This window comes from Cloeon dipterum, chromosome 3 (genome assembly GCF_949628265.1).
Source record: "Cloeon dipterum chromosome 3, ieCloDipt1.1, whole genome shotgun sequence".
Classification (NCBI taxonomy): domain Eukaryota; kingdom Metazoa; phylum Arthropoda; class Insecta; order Ephemeroptera; family Baetidae; genus Cloeon; species Cloeon dipterum.
In genome coordinates this window covers 15,073,716-15,089,657 of record NC_088788.1, presented here as the reverse complement: position 1 = coordinate 15,089,657, position 15,942 = coordinate 15,073,716, and the positions used below count along the sequence as shown (strand labels likewise).

General features: G+C 40.8%; 1 protein-coding gene across 1 annotated transcript in view; it reads right to left on the bottom strand.

The window, feature by feature from the left end:
* Window positions 1–15,942, bottom strand: part of LOC135939305 (uncharacterized) — a 53,731-nt gene that overhangs the window by 9,138 nt on the left and 28,651 nt on the right. Inside the window, exon 2 of the mRNA XM_065483611.1 lies at window positions 5,982–6,215. The gene's annotated coding sequence lies outside the window, so the exon portion shown is untranslated. The remainder of the gene's footprint in view (window positions 1–5,981; window positions 6,216–15,942) is intronic.

Below are 15,942 nucleotides of genomic sequence, written 5' to 3'. Positions count from 1 at the left end.
GCTTCAGTGAGCAGGCAAATGCGATGCGAGCAAATGCGTGGTTGCAACAGGAATTGACAATGCCCATATTTTGCTTAAAAATGGCTAAGGTTGCACGTTTCTGACTTTTTTTGCGGATTATTGCGTTTTACAATTTTTTAGTTGATTTTTAATTACATGAATATAACGAATTTTCAATGTTGGATTGAATTTTGAATGCAAATCCAAGCAACCTGGTTAAATTTCCAACAAAATTTTAGTTCAATTGCGCAGTTTAACAGCTTAGCTGTTTAACATCCTCATTTATTTAGCCTGCAGTACACTTTGTATGTTTGATAAAATTATATTATTAATTTTTTTGCTGGTAGCGTTACGAATATTTCGAATGAACAAACAAAAAATCAATCACTAAATATCTCCACTCCTAAAATGGAAACTTAAGGTGAACGATAAAAATTGAAAGAAAAATAATCAATTTCATACATTTTTTAGAACAATCAAAAATACGTAGGATATGCTAAAAACCCTGGAACAAGAAATAAAAATTCATTTTTTGGATTATCTTTCCCAAGAAAAGACTAAAATAAAGCTATTCAGGATTGCGCGTTTGGATGATTGGTTAACAACTGAGGTGCTATGAAAATTAAATTCCCGCGTTTCTAGCCACCCAAGTAAAAAATAACTGCACCACACAATTTTTTAAATATTTTTTTTAAGTGTGACGAGAATTTCCTGCAGTGATTGAATCTAAACAAAGATTTTGAGTAAGCTCTCATCAAAAAAATCGGTAGATTATGAAGTAATGTGGACTGTGCCAAATAATTTATCACAGTCTGTCAAACAGCAGACACGGGAAAATCAAACACAATTAGACGCGGCCGTCTAATTAAACCACTTTAGGTCTGGCAACCCTGGCTGCGCGGCTGGCGCCACTCCATTTTCCGGCGGTAATGCAGCCGTCGGCAAACAAAAGAACACGCGGGTTTCGCCCAGCGCGACTAAGTGTGTGTGCAGCGCATTAAATATTAGCGAGCGGGGCGGCCTCTTTCTGGCGCCGGTTGCCTAGATACCGGGCGCAGCACGGCCACTTGTTGGGTGCGCCATCTAAATCATTATTACCGCGACGACCCGGCTGCGGCTACCCGGGCAGGTGGATATTATTTACACGCTCGGCGCACCAGCAGAATGAATGAGTGTCGGTAATTAAACTGCACACTTCGACAGACACAAGCATGTCACACATTGCAGTGTTTACTTGGGCGTCACGTTTGAACGCACATTATGCAGGCGCCGATGATTCGGGCCTGTTCTGACGCGGAAAGGTTGTGGAGTGCGAATGTACGGCAAAAGTTGAAGAGAGCGCGTGATTGCCATGCTCGGCTGACAAATTAAATTGCCGCGCTCGTTACCCTAGTGCACAGCCGTTTGACATTTTCATTGAAACAAATATGGATTACACAGTTCTCACAATAGGATCACCAGGTAAAAAAATGTATTTAATGGCGCAAGCCGTTCGAGCGAGCTTTTATGGAGCTTGATGGAATTAAATCCAAATGGGATTCAGTCGCTCAGGGACATTTTCCTCATTATTGAAACATCAAATGGCTCGGTTATAGTTTCATCAAAAACTATTTATTTTAACCAAATTTTCCCACCTATTGAACATAGATGTATTTTCGATCAATCTTAAAATTTTTGACCATTTCTTCAAAGCTACAAAGGTTGTTAAAATGGTCAAATCTATAAAGAAACAAAAATAAATTTTTTTAAAAAAATCAGAATTATTAAATCTTAAAATTATTCAATTTGGTCGTGGTTTACAATAAAGACTGATGAATTCGAGATGTTCTTGATATCTGTGGGTTTAATTTAAGAGATATATTGAACAATAAACAGCACGCTATACACCGAGCTGCATTAAATTTCAACTATAACATTATGACAACTTCGAGTCATCTGCCTTCATTGTTATCTCTACTAACAACTGTTTAAATGAAGCTGCTACCCTGGAAAATAACCCAGTTAGCTGCTTTTCATTGCACCAACTATTTTGTTATTACTAAGTCAAATGTGTTTTTACAAGGTTGAATTTTATTAAAGTTTGTTTGCTAGCGATAGCGATGCTCAAATGAGGGTGTAACATTTCAATGTCTTCAATTAACTTAAGGAAGCTCATTACGCGCAATCTAAACATAATTTATCATCTAATTTCAAAGGGCTGTTTACGAGCCTTCGCTCTATTTCCAAACTTCTTCTTACAAAAGACTTTTATTTCAAGACGAAAACAACTATTAAAGCTTGTGAGAAACAAGTGATGCAACCTGTTTGTTCCCGGTGTGCAGCCGGTTGCATACTCTCCGAATCCCACAGGCGTCGGGCGCAAATTGCATCGCGTTTTAGAGCTGCATATTTTAGGGTTCATGCGTTTCCGTATTCAGGCGTCGTCAGCAATAAAAGTAAAAATGGCGTTAAGCAAGGAGGCGACTCATTGTTCCGAATATGATGGTTTGGCGGCGTGCCAGCGGGAAAAGAGTCTGATGATGGCATTGTTTTAAATGAATAACGACGCGGATGGGGAAATTTTAGTGAGCTGCTTCGACGGACCGAAACTCGCACATTTTAGAGCAGCAGGTCGACACCATGGCAACGGAATCCACATGAATTTTATATCAGAGCCGAGATGGAAGGCGGTGGGAAAAGTAAAACGACGGCAGTTTGGAAATCATTGCCAGATAAATATTCCAGCACTTCAGGTGAGGGGTTTCGAAAATCAATCAGCTTCTCTCTGGGGACGAGAGCTGAGAGGAGACAGCGAAAATTGGACCTGTTCGATTGCCAGAGAAAATATTTAATCCTCGGCACGCAATCTTCACACGTCAATAATGACGCAAAATTCTCGCTATTTTTCCTCGCGTTGGAGGATGCAAAGCAAACACATTCTTCTGAGTGCGCAAGAGGCATTACCAACACGTGAGGAAAACCATCAAATTTTCACAGCCAAAGGAGAAACGACAAACGCACACACAAAGCGGGAGAAGAGAAAAAGCTCATACGGCATGCGAGTAAGAAAAGTACAATAAGAAACGACGCTTGTAAAAGGAAAAGGACAGCTCTTTCACGAAAGTGTCACAATGGTACTCTGATGTGAGATAAAAACGGGGAAAACTGTATTTTATGAAAGGGATCTCTTAAGGACGGGAAGTAAATTGGAATTTCAGGCTTTCTGCGCTGACTCGTCCAAAGAGACGCTGGCAACGGGGAATCTAGAAGAGGAGGGCAGGAAATTTAAATTAATATTGCATTCAATTGTCAGGGCCTGGTCGCCAGCCGTTTCAGAGGAAGCAGCTAACACAGTATATACATTTAGACGGCAGAAATATAATAATACACGGGTCTCCATGCGATCTGCTGGAAGTTGAGAGAGAGATTGAGTACCTAGTGTGTTGCGGTACTGGCCACCAGAGAGCAGGAGCTGCAGTATGAGGTCGGAGCGCCTGTGGAGCACGCAGGACCGCCGACCGCACTTACAGTCACTCTCTATGCCCTTTAATCGAGCACGCTGCTGCAAGAATCACGTACACACACCTTGTTTGCTTTGTTGGCTCACTTTTTGCTCATTTTGGTGGAGGAAATAAGGCGAGAGTTAGCTCGTTCTTTTCTCTTTATTTTAAGCTGCGATCCGTGTGTGTATCGTGAATTATTTTTTGGTTCGGTCCGGGATTTCATGATTTGGCATGGATGGACGGGAAAATTGATCGAGCCGCGAAGATGTGGTTTTTGTGGAAGGCTCCGCAGAACGCGAGAGGATATTGCACGGAAATGGACCCGCCGAGTTTCCAGAAAATGGATTAGGTGAATGCTCAAAATAGTTCCCCAGCGCTTTTATCAACTTGGCTCATGCAAAAAGGAAAGTTTCTTTTTACAGCGTTGCAAAGTGCAATTTCGTAAATTTTGCTGTTAGCTGAAAGTGCGACGAAAGTTAATAGACAATTTTCGGAACTTTAAAAGGGCCGTTTCATATTCTAAACTTTCCTTTTTCTCATAACCTTCTTTAAATATGTATGGCCTTGTGATTACAAAAAAGGAAGAAAAGTTGGCATACTTCTTCCACTAAATTTTCAATAATTTGAAAGGGCACTGAGCTTTCTGCCATAAATTAGTTCAATCAAGAATTCCACAAATCATCTGTTTAAAAATGCAATCCTCTCACGTTCTCAGTTTGCTCAGCGACGCAGCAGCAGTTTAAAAATCTTTTTATTCATCGGCGCGTTAGAGTGATGGTAAATGATTAATAGCCATGTGCGACGTGAGACCACCGTTGGCAGCGGTTTTGATTGAAAGCTGCGGACTCGAGAAGCTCACTGACGCGTGAATTGTTGGGCCACACACGCAGCATGAGCGCGTAGCATAAAAATTAAATTGAAACAACACACGAGTTTCGACCGGCATCATAAAATGTTTGTGAAAAACACGGAGGGAAGTATTCCGACGGATTTTTTTCACAGCTAGTAACACGCATTGAATGCAGCAACTAACATCAAGTTTCGTTTATATTTCGAAAGAGGCAAGAGTATGCTGATTATTTTTTCAACGCCTCGTGTGTTTCGCTTTTGATGTCCGTTTGATCCCGGCGTATTTGAAATTTGTGTTAAGGGCGCAACTCAAATAAACGATTTCATTTATGGGATTTAATTGCCTCGATGTTGCTTTTAACTATTTGCAACAAGTTTTATGTCTACAAAATCAACCAGTCAGGTGCATTCAACTTTTAAAAATCTGTTAACTAGGAATAATTAATCATTTGCCATCACTTCTTCACTTTTTTTATTTTGTTATATATTAATATATATTATTCCGCGATTTAGGGACAGGCGTTTCAAACAGAAAATGAACCAACCAAAAAATTGTGTATTTTTGTGTAGGTTAATCGCACTAAACAACACTAGCAATTACCAAAATCACAATCTACAAAAGCTAACCAGTTTGGAAAACAAACAAGGAAGGAGAGAAAGGTGAGCAGATAACATGTAAATTTGCATGTCTGCGAGAGAAAGACAGCAACAGTTTCGTCTTTGTTGTAATTTTGTTTGCGTCTAGTTTTGAGGGAAAACGTGTCCAGGGGAAGTAGTTGGCGTAAAAGCTGACCGTTACGATGAATAGCATGAAGTTGTGCCTTGTAAAAAGAAACGAGCTCTACTAGAGAGAAAGAGGGGAGGTTCGATGAGGAAAAATGTCAGTAATGCGCGTTTGCTGTTGCATGTCTCATGGGTAGCGAGAGGAAGCTTGTAAAGTGGCGAATAAACAGCAGCCCCAGAGGTGGAAAGAGCAGGGGAGACAATAGTAGGTGTGTGTCAGAGAGAATGTGTCAAAATGCATATTCAGCACTTTTCCTTGTTGCAGCCAGTTTCATAGAAATTACAAGAGTGAAAGATGCTAACAATCTTATTAAGGGTACTCAGAAAGAGGTTTTCATTGAAGCGATGAGTATTTTTAAGCGTGCCTTGCTTGAAATCGATGAAAATAAAAATATGACTTTAACTTTTTTACTTACTAAAAAAGGGTTAAAATAAAAATAAAGTTTGGACAGTGCCCTCTGCACCAGAAAAGGTAATGGCCCAGATTAAAAATAAAATGTAATGGATGTTAAAAATAATAAAGTTTATTCTCGGCTACAAAATTTTTAGTGCAAAAATTTAGGAGTTCTAAAAATTCTACAGTTAAAAATCAAGCTTTTATTTATACAAAGGCAAAAACGTTTGGAAAATTCCAAGCAAGACTTGCTATGCAGTGAACCTACGCATTCGCGAAAAGAATCTGTGTGTGTGTGTTTGGATGAACGCTTTCGCAAGTTCACCATACACACACGCGCGCTCGCACGTATCTGCAAAAGGCAAATAGAGAGAGAGAGAAAGAGAGAGAGAGAGAGAGAGAGAGAGAGAGAGAGAGGCAAGGAGAGCAAGGTGTGTTTGCTCTCGGGCGGCGAGCAGAAGTTTTGCACTCACTTTCCTCGCAATGGCGCGGCCGTGCGTAGCTCCTGGAGACTGCAGGGTGTCTGCTTTACTTTCGATGCCGCGGCGAGTCTAGTCCTCCTCCTCAGTCCTAGTGCTTTAGGACGCGCCCTTTGCTCCGCGGCATGGCAACTCCCCCGCCGAGCGGTCGACCGGACCAGAGAGCAGATAATACCGACGCGGCGCTTCTTCTTCAACGACTCTTCTTCTGCTGCTACTTCTCTATTCCTGTAACATACAACGCACGCATTATGTCCATGTGTCGGTGTTTATGACGCGTTGCTCTCGCTTCAGTTACGCGGACCCAATTTTTACTTGTGTTACGCGTGATAAACGGAATTCCTAATTTTGAGTATGCAACCGGCATCACCTGGCTCAATTTTGTCTGATAATATGTACGCTAGGGGACACACAGGGGCGCAGATTGGGTTTTACTAATTCAGGTACCAAGCTCCAAGTTTAAGTTGCGGGTACTGTTGATTTTTTTGCATCATTATCTTACCAAGCAAACCCTAAAATTTCACTTTCACTACAAGTATCGCACTGCAATATTTCAATTCAATGCAATTTACAAAAAAAAATAAAGAGAAATTTAGCTATTTTCACGACATTATTTGTAACACTGATGTATTTTGCTTCACTTCAAATAGATTTTAAAATTAATTAAAATTCCTCTCCATTATTGAGTTTTGGTTTGATTGGTTTAATCAAATTAATTTACAAAAGATTAATTTTATTAAGTAATGTGGATATCAAAATTTCACTCTTTGAATTTAGCTTCAAAATGATGGAATTTTGGGTATCTGAAAATGATTTTTTGTGAGAGGGAGTTTTGTAAGAGAGAGGATATGATGCACGGTTTCACAAGATTTCATTGCTTTTATTTCTCTTTTTATTTTACTCATTGTCAGCAATAAGTGCAGTCAACCGTTAACAACGACTGGTGGTTTGGGACCCTCTGGAGTTCATTCTGTTTCATGGATTTTGTTTTGCAGTTTAAGTGCCCGAAGAGTCGCAACAGCCGCCATCTATTATGATACCGTTTCCTTTTCATATTTTTCACCATTACATCCTCTATCCAAGCCATTTGTTATTTTTTGCAAATTTTGGATTACCAAGTATATATTTTCAACCGTTTCCTGTTGATACCAAATGATATTTATATTTTTGAGTCACGATGTTTATTTCTTCAAATTGTCCTTCCGTTGCAAAAGTGACTAAATAAAACTAAAAATGCACTTAGTGTCTCACATTATGCTCGATTTATCGCGCTGAAAATTGCAGTGTGGGCTTCAAGCGGTTCCGTTTTATGGCTTTCGCGCTGACCGGTGGTATAGCTGCCGAGACCGTTCATTCATACATTCATCACTATTTACTGGGAAAGCAGCCGCCGCCGCTGCTGCTGTCGGGCAGGCGCTTGGTTTTACGGCTGCATTCCGAGGCGACTATCCCATTCATTCCTAGCAGTCACGAAACCGAGAGTGAACAACACCCTCGAAACACAACGCGTGTCCCCCCAAAAATGGAGCATTTTTCACGGGCCACCCACGCGGCGTGTCGTTGTCAATCTTGCCGAATGACCCGCACCATCGGCTAATGAATTAGTTTATCCTCTGAGTGGAAAAATCTATTAAACTGCCCAATAAGTTAATACAACCAAAAAGATGAATCAATTGGTTAATTTTTCGTGGGGAAACCTGTATGTATGAGGCGTTGTAAATTATTCATTGTCAAGGTCATGAATGGAAACGATAGTGTTTCAACGCAAGCCCTCAAAACAAGCAGCTGCCAACATCAACACCGTCATTACCGTCAACGACATTGTTATTAATCACGTTTGGCATCTGGCCACGTGTACGGACCCGTGCTATATTCTTGAGCGTCGCTGATATTGAAATTCCATGGAGGTACGGGAGCAAGTGAAGCGAATTATTGTACTTCGCACGTGCAGCGACAAAAGGCAATGAATTAATTCTCAGGCTAATAAGCCCGAGCGTCAAACTTGTTAGCGACGCCGGAGCATCAATCAAAAGTTGGAAACTCGGTCCGTCGAGCTCTACGCTAGCTATTATCGATCATCGACGGCAATTAAAGCGGCACGTTTTGACCCGCAAACTGCATTACAAATGTTTATCCACACAGGGTGCGGAGACGCCGCCGCGAAGACGTCGAGCCGGGGCGAGCAGGAAAATCAATCGCGCTCCTTTGGCTCACTTAATTACCTGGCAGCGTCGACGGCCGTCTATCTAACGAGACTCGTCGGTGCAGCCAGTCCATCCGCGGCCCATAGTCATGAGCAGCTATTTTCGGCCGGGGCACACATCACAAAAGCCACGCTGCCTGCCCAACTTGGCCGCTGAATGGCCCTATTATGTCTATGCGTGTTTGTATCTGCGAAAAACAGACCAGCCCACCCCTCGCTTGGTCCAGCAGCGTCCGGGAAGACAACATTGCACAACAACGAACACACCGGCCGACTGCTGGATGCGTTTGATGTCTTCTCGGAAGCGATATGCGCACGCGAATTTATTGACGCCAGACGCTCTCCGCACAGGATGCAATCTCTTTCTTGCCTCCAGCTCAAATAAGAGGATGGTCGGCTTATTTTTCGCTTCTATAAGTTTTTAAAATCAGGGTTGCTGTGTTCCCCAGACAAAAGATGTTTTGGAAATTTTCAGTACAGTCAGGATTTTTGTTTTATGCAGTTCATAGCACCAAAACTGAAAGCTCAGATGGGAAAAACTAGCTTGAAAAACCTATTTTACTTCGTATTTTCATTAAATGACTCAGTAAAACATAATTTAAGCCTTCATATTTCCCCCAAAAATGGTTTGACGTGGAAAATAATATTACAAATTTTAAACAGTTAGAGAATATTGAGGAACATGAGGATTCCATTTATTGTTTACCTAACATACTAAGCACAACTGAAATAAATAAAATATATATCACCGTGAGAAACCTTTGCAAAAAAATCAGGGACTCATTTAACTAATTTTTTAAAATAATTTTCTAACGCGCAGAAATCGTTTATGTTCCTTGAAAAAAGTGTGTCTCAGAACTTAAATGAAGGTACAAAAGGAGCGTTTAGTATTTTCAAATAAACGTAGAAATGGTTCAATCTACTTGGATGAAGTAACAAGAAAAGTGCGAAAAGCCATTGAAATGCTTTTAAGTAAATTGAAAAGTGGCCTGCGTTATTCACAGGCGCATGAAAGGCAAATCATTCGACAGCGGCAGCGCCATTTCCCTCGCCATCCTGCAATTTCCCCAATTTTCGGAGGCCGGAGCAAACAAGGAGGGTAACAAGATTATCCGAGTCCGCTCATTGAATAATTCCGGCGAGATCGGCGGCGGCCCGACGGTACAAGCCGACCGACCATCCACCCACGCCCTTTCGCACACGATATCGGCAGCGAGGCCGGCGCGTGTCCCGTAAGACGTGATCTTTGACCTTAACATTCGCAAGACCCGAACAAGGCAAAAATTCTGCACGCGCGCGCGACTTGTTTGGTGAGCAGAGCTACTGCCGAGCTCGGGGGATTTGGGCTCTCTCTCTCTCTCTCTTTTCCCTTTTGCTTAGCAGAAGAGTTGAATCATTCAGAAGCTCACCTGTCGAGCGGGCGTGGGCCGATCCCGCACAACGCGTGCGACACAATTGCGATTTCGTCCGTCGGAACGTCTGTCTCACGGAAAATTTGTCACGCTTCAGTTTAACCTAGGGATTTCCTCGCACGGTAATTGAATTTCAACCTTTTTTCTTTATATTTTTGGCTGTTTGAATTATAAATTTAAAATTTGATGTGTGTAGAATTCAAATTTATCGCGTGTGTGAAGTAGGTAAATTTAGATATGATTTAATAGTTAAGGATACTGACCCCGTTGATCTCGTCTAAATTGATTTTGAACTGTTCAGCTTGGTATTTTCCGATTAATTTAAAGCCATCTAATTTGCCTGCGAAACCTTTTAACCAATTTTAAAAAATTATAGCTGTTTTTAGACATTTAATTGTTATTTTTAAAACCAGTTGGCTTTAGAAAGAGAAGAAAATCGATTAATTTGATGTTACATCTAAACAATTTGTATCGATCATAGTTATTAATTGAAAATTCTTTAGAAACAATTTAGTAAGCAGATTTTATGGATCCTGTTGAGATTGGTTGGCTTTTGCAGAGCTCGGGGAAATGTTCTTTACTAAGCTTTTATTTTTATTTGCGGAAAATCACTCTGAAAATGGCTAATAACTCTCTCCCTCTCTCTAAATTGTCTAGAACAGTAATTTTTTATAAATAGTAAAGCATCTAAAATTTAAAACCTTAACCATTGATTTTGATATTTTTTCCGATTTTACCATACCAATTTTTGTGTTACTTGAAAATTTCATGATCAGTTTATTTTTAATCCAACGTTGAGTCAAAGTTTTTTCCTTCTAACAAGTTTTGAGGATGATTTTGTTGATATTTCTCTAGCTTGCATTTAGACGACGTCTTCCACCCAATACTCAATACTCACGATCCTTGTGCCAACGGCAACTCATTGTCAGTGAGAAGACTTTGTGTACCGCGGACGATTCTACTTGGCAGGGTGAAATTTCATAGCTGTTCGCACGCCATTCTGAAACGGGGTCGGGTGGTTTGCAGACAAACGACGCAGGGTCCGTTTCCCACATCAAAACCAACGCCATTTATCTCGTTGTCACAAATGGCGTGAATCTGGCTGGTGCGGTGACGAGGGGGCTTTTGTGTTTTCCACCGCCATCGCCAAAGTTTGGCCGAATCGAAGGGCGCGCGCGGGCATTATTATTATCTGCTGCGCGCGTTTCCCTCAAGGACGGCGGCTGAGGATGAATCCGCCGGCCGGGTGAGTGGAGAAAAAGCGAACGATAGGGTAATAATCCCGGCACGGCCACTTTTAGACGCTGCACAACTGTCGGCCTTTTGAGCGCGAGCGCGGCAATTAACTTTTAAAATCGTGCCTCATTCTCGTCGGTTAATTTGGAAGGAGAGCTGGAGATTAAGTCGATCCGTCGTCACTCCCTTGTTGGCCTTGTGTGCACCGAGAGCCCAGATTCTGGGTCAAAGTAGATTACACCCACCCACTCAGCCGTGCGGCACGGGGGTTCCGCGACAAAAGTGGGAAACGCGTGCAGGGCGGGCCAGGGGTGCGGATGTTTTTGCCAAATTTGTCTTCGCTGCTCCAGCCGAGCTCTCTCATTTGTCATAAAGTGCTGCAGGGCACCGCGCGGCCAGGCAAAAACTACTCGAATTCAGCCCTTTTCCGACGTGCACGCGAACGCCGGCGAATGCAGATGAGAGGCTAATTCGCTCGGAATTAGCTGGCCAAAACACTGCCGCTCGACTCCCGAGCATGAAATTAATTCTGATGCTTGGGAACGAGCAACCAGGTACAGCGTGCAAAAATGCGAGAGTTCCACGGAAGATTTACCGTTGGGTATTAACGACTTTCAACTATTTTTGCTGAGCGTACAACCATCACTCTTTTTGCACCACATTAGCACGAAGCGCCCAATTTTAAGACTTTAGGTTCAACTTAAAATAATCTAAAGGCAAAAGAATGATATTTCTCTGCTACAGTTGATTTTACATAAGAAAATTTGTAAATAAAAAACATCTAAACATATAAATGTCAGGGTTTTACCTGACAAATTGGCATCAAAACTTGGTTTCTAAAAATTGTCATTTGTAGCGTCGGAAATTTGGAACTACTTGCTCAGACACTAGCGTGAGGAATAGAAAATTAAATTTGCTGTGCAATGGGGAATTGAAAATTATGCCGAGATTTTACCTGAACTAGAAAGGAAATATTATAAACGGTCAAATTTTTCTCTATACCGGAAAACATTTGATTAACTAACTGCTCTGAGCCCTTCTTGTTCTCTGCCTAATTTATTTACCTTAAAATAACGAATATTTGTTTACCTGATGTAAAGCTATGATTTATTATTTTTATATACACTTATCTGTTAACAACCATAATGCAAAAATAATAATTCATACGTTCCCCGGGTACATGCTGTTACGTACACCTTCAGTGCGAATTGTCATGTATGGACGAGGAGTTGCAAAGGCGGAGTGTCTAAGAAAGCAGTGTTGTTTGCAAAAGCGGCAACGATTGATCTGCGACAAAGTTTGCTGAGCGGCTCAAGTGCGAAGTCACTCGATGAAAGCCACCTCAAAAGGCAGCTAGAACCATAAAAGGGGACCACCCACACCGCAGCCGACTGCTCATTTTCTTTTGCGATCAAGTGCGTTGCGCCTCTCCTTACATACGCGTACGCTTGCTTGTATTATTAAAAAGGGATCATAAAAGAGTGCTGCTGTTCCTTGCATAAAAAGTCTGCTTCTTTTGCCTCATTTACTGCCCTGTGTTCTGACGCAGGCTTCGCTTTTTTTAAGCTCGTCGGCATAGAGTGCGTATTATACGCAGAGACCAACAAAAGGGCAAACAGCACTTTTCTTAGGGAATTTTTTTAAATAATGCGCTCCGAGAAAATATCTTTTCATGAAGAAAACGCTTGAAAAGACTATTCACTTAATGATTCGGTTGCCCGATTTTCTTAAATGGGCACATATTTTTTTTGTCCTGCGTGTTAGAAGCAAGCAATTGGGACATATCATTATCTCATTGCCGCTTCTTAAAGAAAAATGATGGATGATTTTGTAGCTTTCAACACCAAGCAATTAATCACGAAGGGGACTATGCAAGATTGATGATTACGTCGATTTCACCAGACCGATAATTAAGTAAATCTCAACTCATTACAGCGTGCGTGCTGAAAGTTACTTGAAAGATTTTTTCATTTATTGAATTTTTCCCTTAGCGAAAGAAAGTTTGTAATATCATACCCGTAAAGAAATTGTTTAATTGCACTCAATTTGAGGGCTTGGAGTTTGGCAACTTAAAAGTTTAGTAAAACTTGCATCGTAAAATTACATTTTAGTGCTTATGTAATAGTGTCTGAATACTATCAAGGCTGAGAAATCTGCGCTGCTTAGTTTAATGAATTCATCCCGCTGAGAAGAGTACTCAAAACTCGGAGCCAAGTGATCTTGTCGATGTAAATCTCGTCTGGCCGGCTCGCTGGGTCTGCGTTTGCATGAATGGAGGATGTAAAATGCAGAGCTCCCAAGTCAAAATATTTGCACAGCTCCCGCCGGCGATAAATTAGCATCACGTTATGGACACCGAGACTTTTGACGTGTTTACGCAGTTTGGATGAAATATTTTGCTCTCGACGAGAGTTCGAAAGAACCTAAGGCTTAATTATCACGAAAGTGCAGCTTTCTGCAAGCCGTTAACGGCAGTTTCGCCGTCCGACGTGCAGACGGATTTCATGATGCCGACCGTGAAAGCTGTGTGTGTGTGTATAGTTTGTTAGATATGACGGGGTTCACATACAAGTTTGTGTATTCGTCCAAAACACTCTCGGATTCAGCTCTGACTAGCCGCCGCGAGCACTGAATTTTTCATTTGACTGCCGGCCGAAATGAAAATCGAGCGCGTATTGCGCCGGGATTATTATTAATACATATGCGACTGCTTTTGCTCCTCGTGTATTTTATTTACTTTGTGCAAATTAAAAAAGCTTGAAAGGTTGAATTTAATTATAAATACATACAAAAATGGCCACCATAAATTTCGCAAGACTGTTTATTTTTGTTGTATCTTCTTGTTTAATTGAACTGCAGTTCTCTTTTTTATTCCAAAAGCAAAAAGCAATGAAATTGGCCTCGAGTGAGAACCAATTCACTGTTAACTGTAACTATATTTATTTAAGCATCTAAAATACTGGAACCAGTAAATAAATATTTGCACATTGTGGGAATTCAATCAGGGGTTTGCAGGCTTGGAAGATCAGGAAAGGCTTTTTAATTAATTAGTCTAAGTAGCGAAGTTATCTTTTAATTTATGAACATGAAAAAATTATCATACGTAACCCTGAAAAGTTTACTCTAAAACTTTTGTGAACTTAAATCAAATATAAACTTATAAGTTTTATTATTTAGGATATAAAACAAATCTATTCTTCTGTTTGTAAAAATATTCGACATCTGTAAACACAACCAACATAAAAACATGACTTTTTAAGCAAAAAAATATTTCTCTGCCATGTGAAAAATCAAAGCAAACGTAAACTAATTAAATATTTTATCTTGCATATTTTGGTAATTATATGACACGCAATATATATCTAATATGATCCAAATAAGTATGTGGCAACTAATCGCTCTAAAATAAGCGGAGATAATGGTTTCACAAGTTAATTAAGTGATTTTTAAGATCAGCAATTTCGTGACCCCATTTCAATGAAACATTTTTACAGTCGGATATTACGCAGGCACACTTCTGGCGCGATTTTGTCGCCCGCAGATCCTTTCCTTTGTACGAAATGTGCGAAATGACAATGAAATTGGGCATCGACGGACCACATAAAGGAAAGGACAAGCAATTCCTTCTGGCTAGATTGGGACGTGCACCCGTAAAAGAACAAGCCGCCGAATGAACATGCTATTTTGGCCCAGTGTCTCGGCCGCTGCTGGGTGCATAATAAATTTTTACGGTCTTTCGGGGATCTCCCTTGCCACGTTTGTGCATGCTCGGAAAAATTTCAAGTTGTCGTCGAAATTTATGTTAATGTATGTGCGAGTGCAAAATTCAGAGACGACGAGTGAGTGTACTTGGGCGTGGCCGTGCGCGCCGACGGATCCGCGAAACGCAATTTCGCGCGCTGCGTGAGCATATCACACGGGTGGGCTGGAGATCGATCGCGAGCCGCGTGTGTTCCTCGCGCACTCGCTTCACGAGAGAGAGAGACTTTCTTTCTTTCCTTCTTTCACACTCGAAAGCTCGAGAGCACGGCCGAATAAGTTCATTGAATCGCTCGCACTCCTCGTTTGCGCGAGGCAAAAAGTGGAGACGAAATTAAAAGCGCTTAATATCAACCTCAACGAATGAATATGAGCCAAAATTAGGAGTACTAAACTGTATCCGCTAATTAAAATAATTTTCACAAACTTCAAAAGCATAAACTTTTATCTTACCATAAAATAATTTTTTCCCTTAGAATTTCCTTAGATTTTTAAACGGAATTTAATCAGCGTAATTGGAAAAAAGTACAATCAAAGCAGTTTCCAGAGCCGGATGTATTTTATTTAAAAAAAAATCAATTTAAGTCAGCATATCAATAACCAAATTAAACAGGGTGAAAACTTTGTCTACAGAGAAAATTTATTATTTTAACAAACAGCTTGCGGTTATTAAACGGACGTTTTGAATACTTGTTACTTAATTTACATCTGAGGTTTGAAGGATACTTTTCAATTTTGATATATATTCATCAATGCTACTTGCTCTGGAAATTGAATCGCAAATGTTGCAGCCTGTTAAATTAAATATATGTTTTTGCAATAGATTCGTTGCCAGGATGTGACAATACTTGGGTAGGGTAAAGTTAATTTTGAAACTAAATTCAACATTTTCAACAAATTTCTAAAACAGAAATTCTTTTATATTTCTTTTTCTTTAGTTTAAAATATAAACTCTTTATGAGATAATTAAAAAAATCTTTATAATGCTTCCAGCAATTTAGAACTGGTGATAGAAGAAATGCCCTCTCTCGATGAGCCTTTTAACATTTAAGACTTTATGACGAGCAATATAAAATAATCTTTTTTCATCCGGCATGGAGGCGTCGCGATAAGCATTAATCCGGCGCGACGGAAAGGTCGGCGACTCCAAACAATGCCACTTGGCCGTCTTTTGAGCCGTGAAATTGGAAATTAAACGGCCGCGTACGAACGAATGGAGGCTGCCGGAGAACAAAACTTGGCGTTGCTACTGTTTGGGACAGTGGCGTGCACAAAACTCGACGAACCGGCGTAGGTAGGAGCGTTCTGCGTCTTCAATGTTGAAATAATGCTCCAGCAGTCGGCG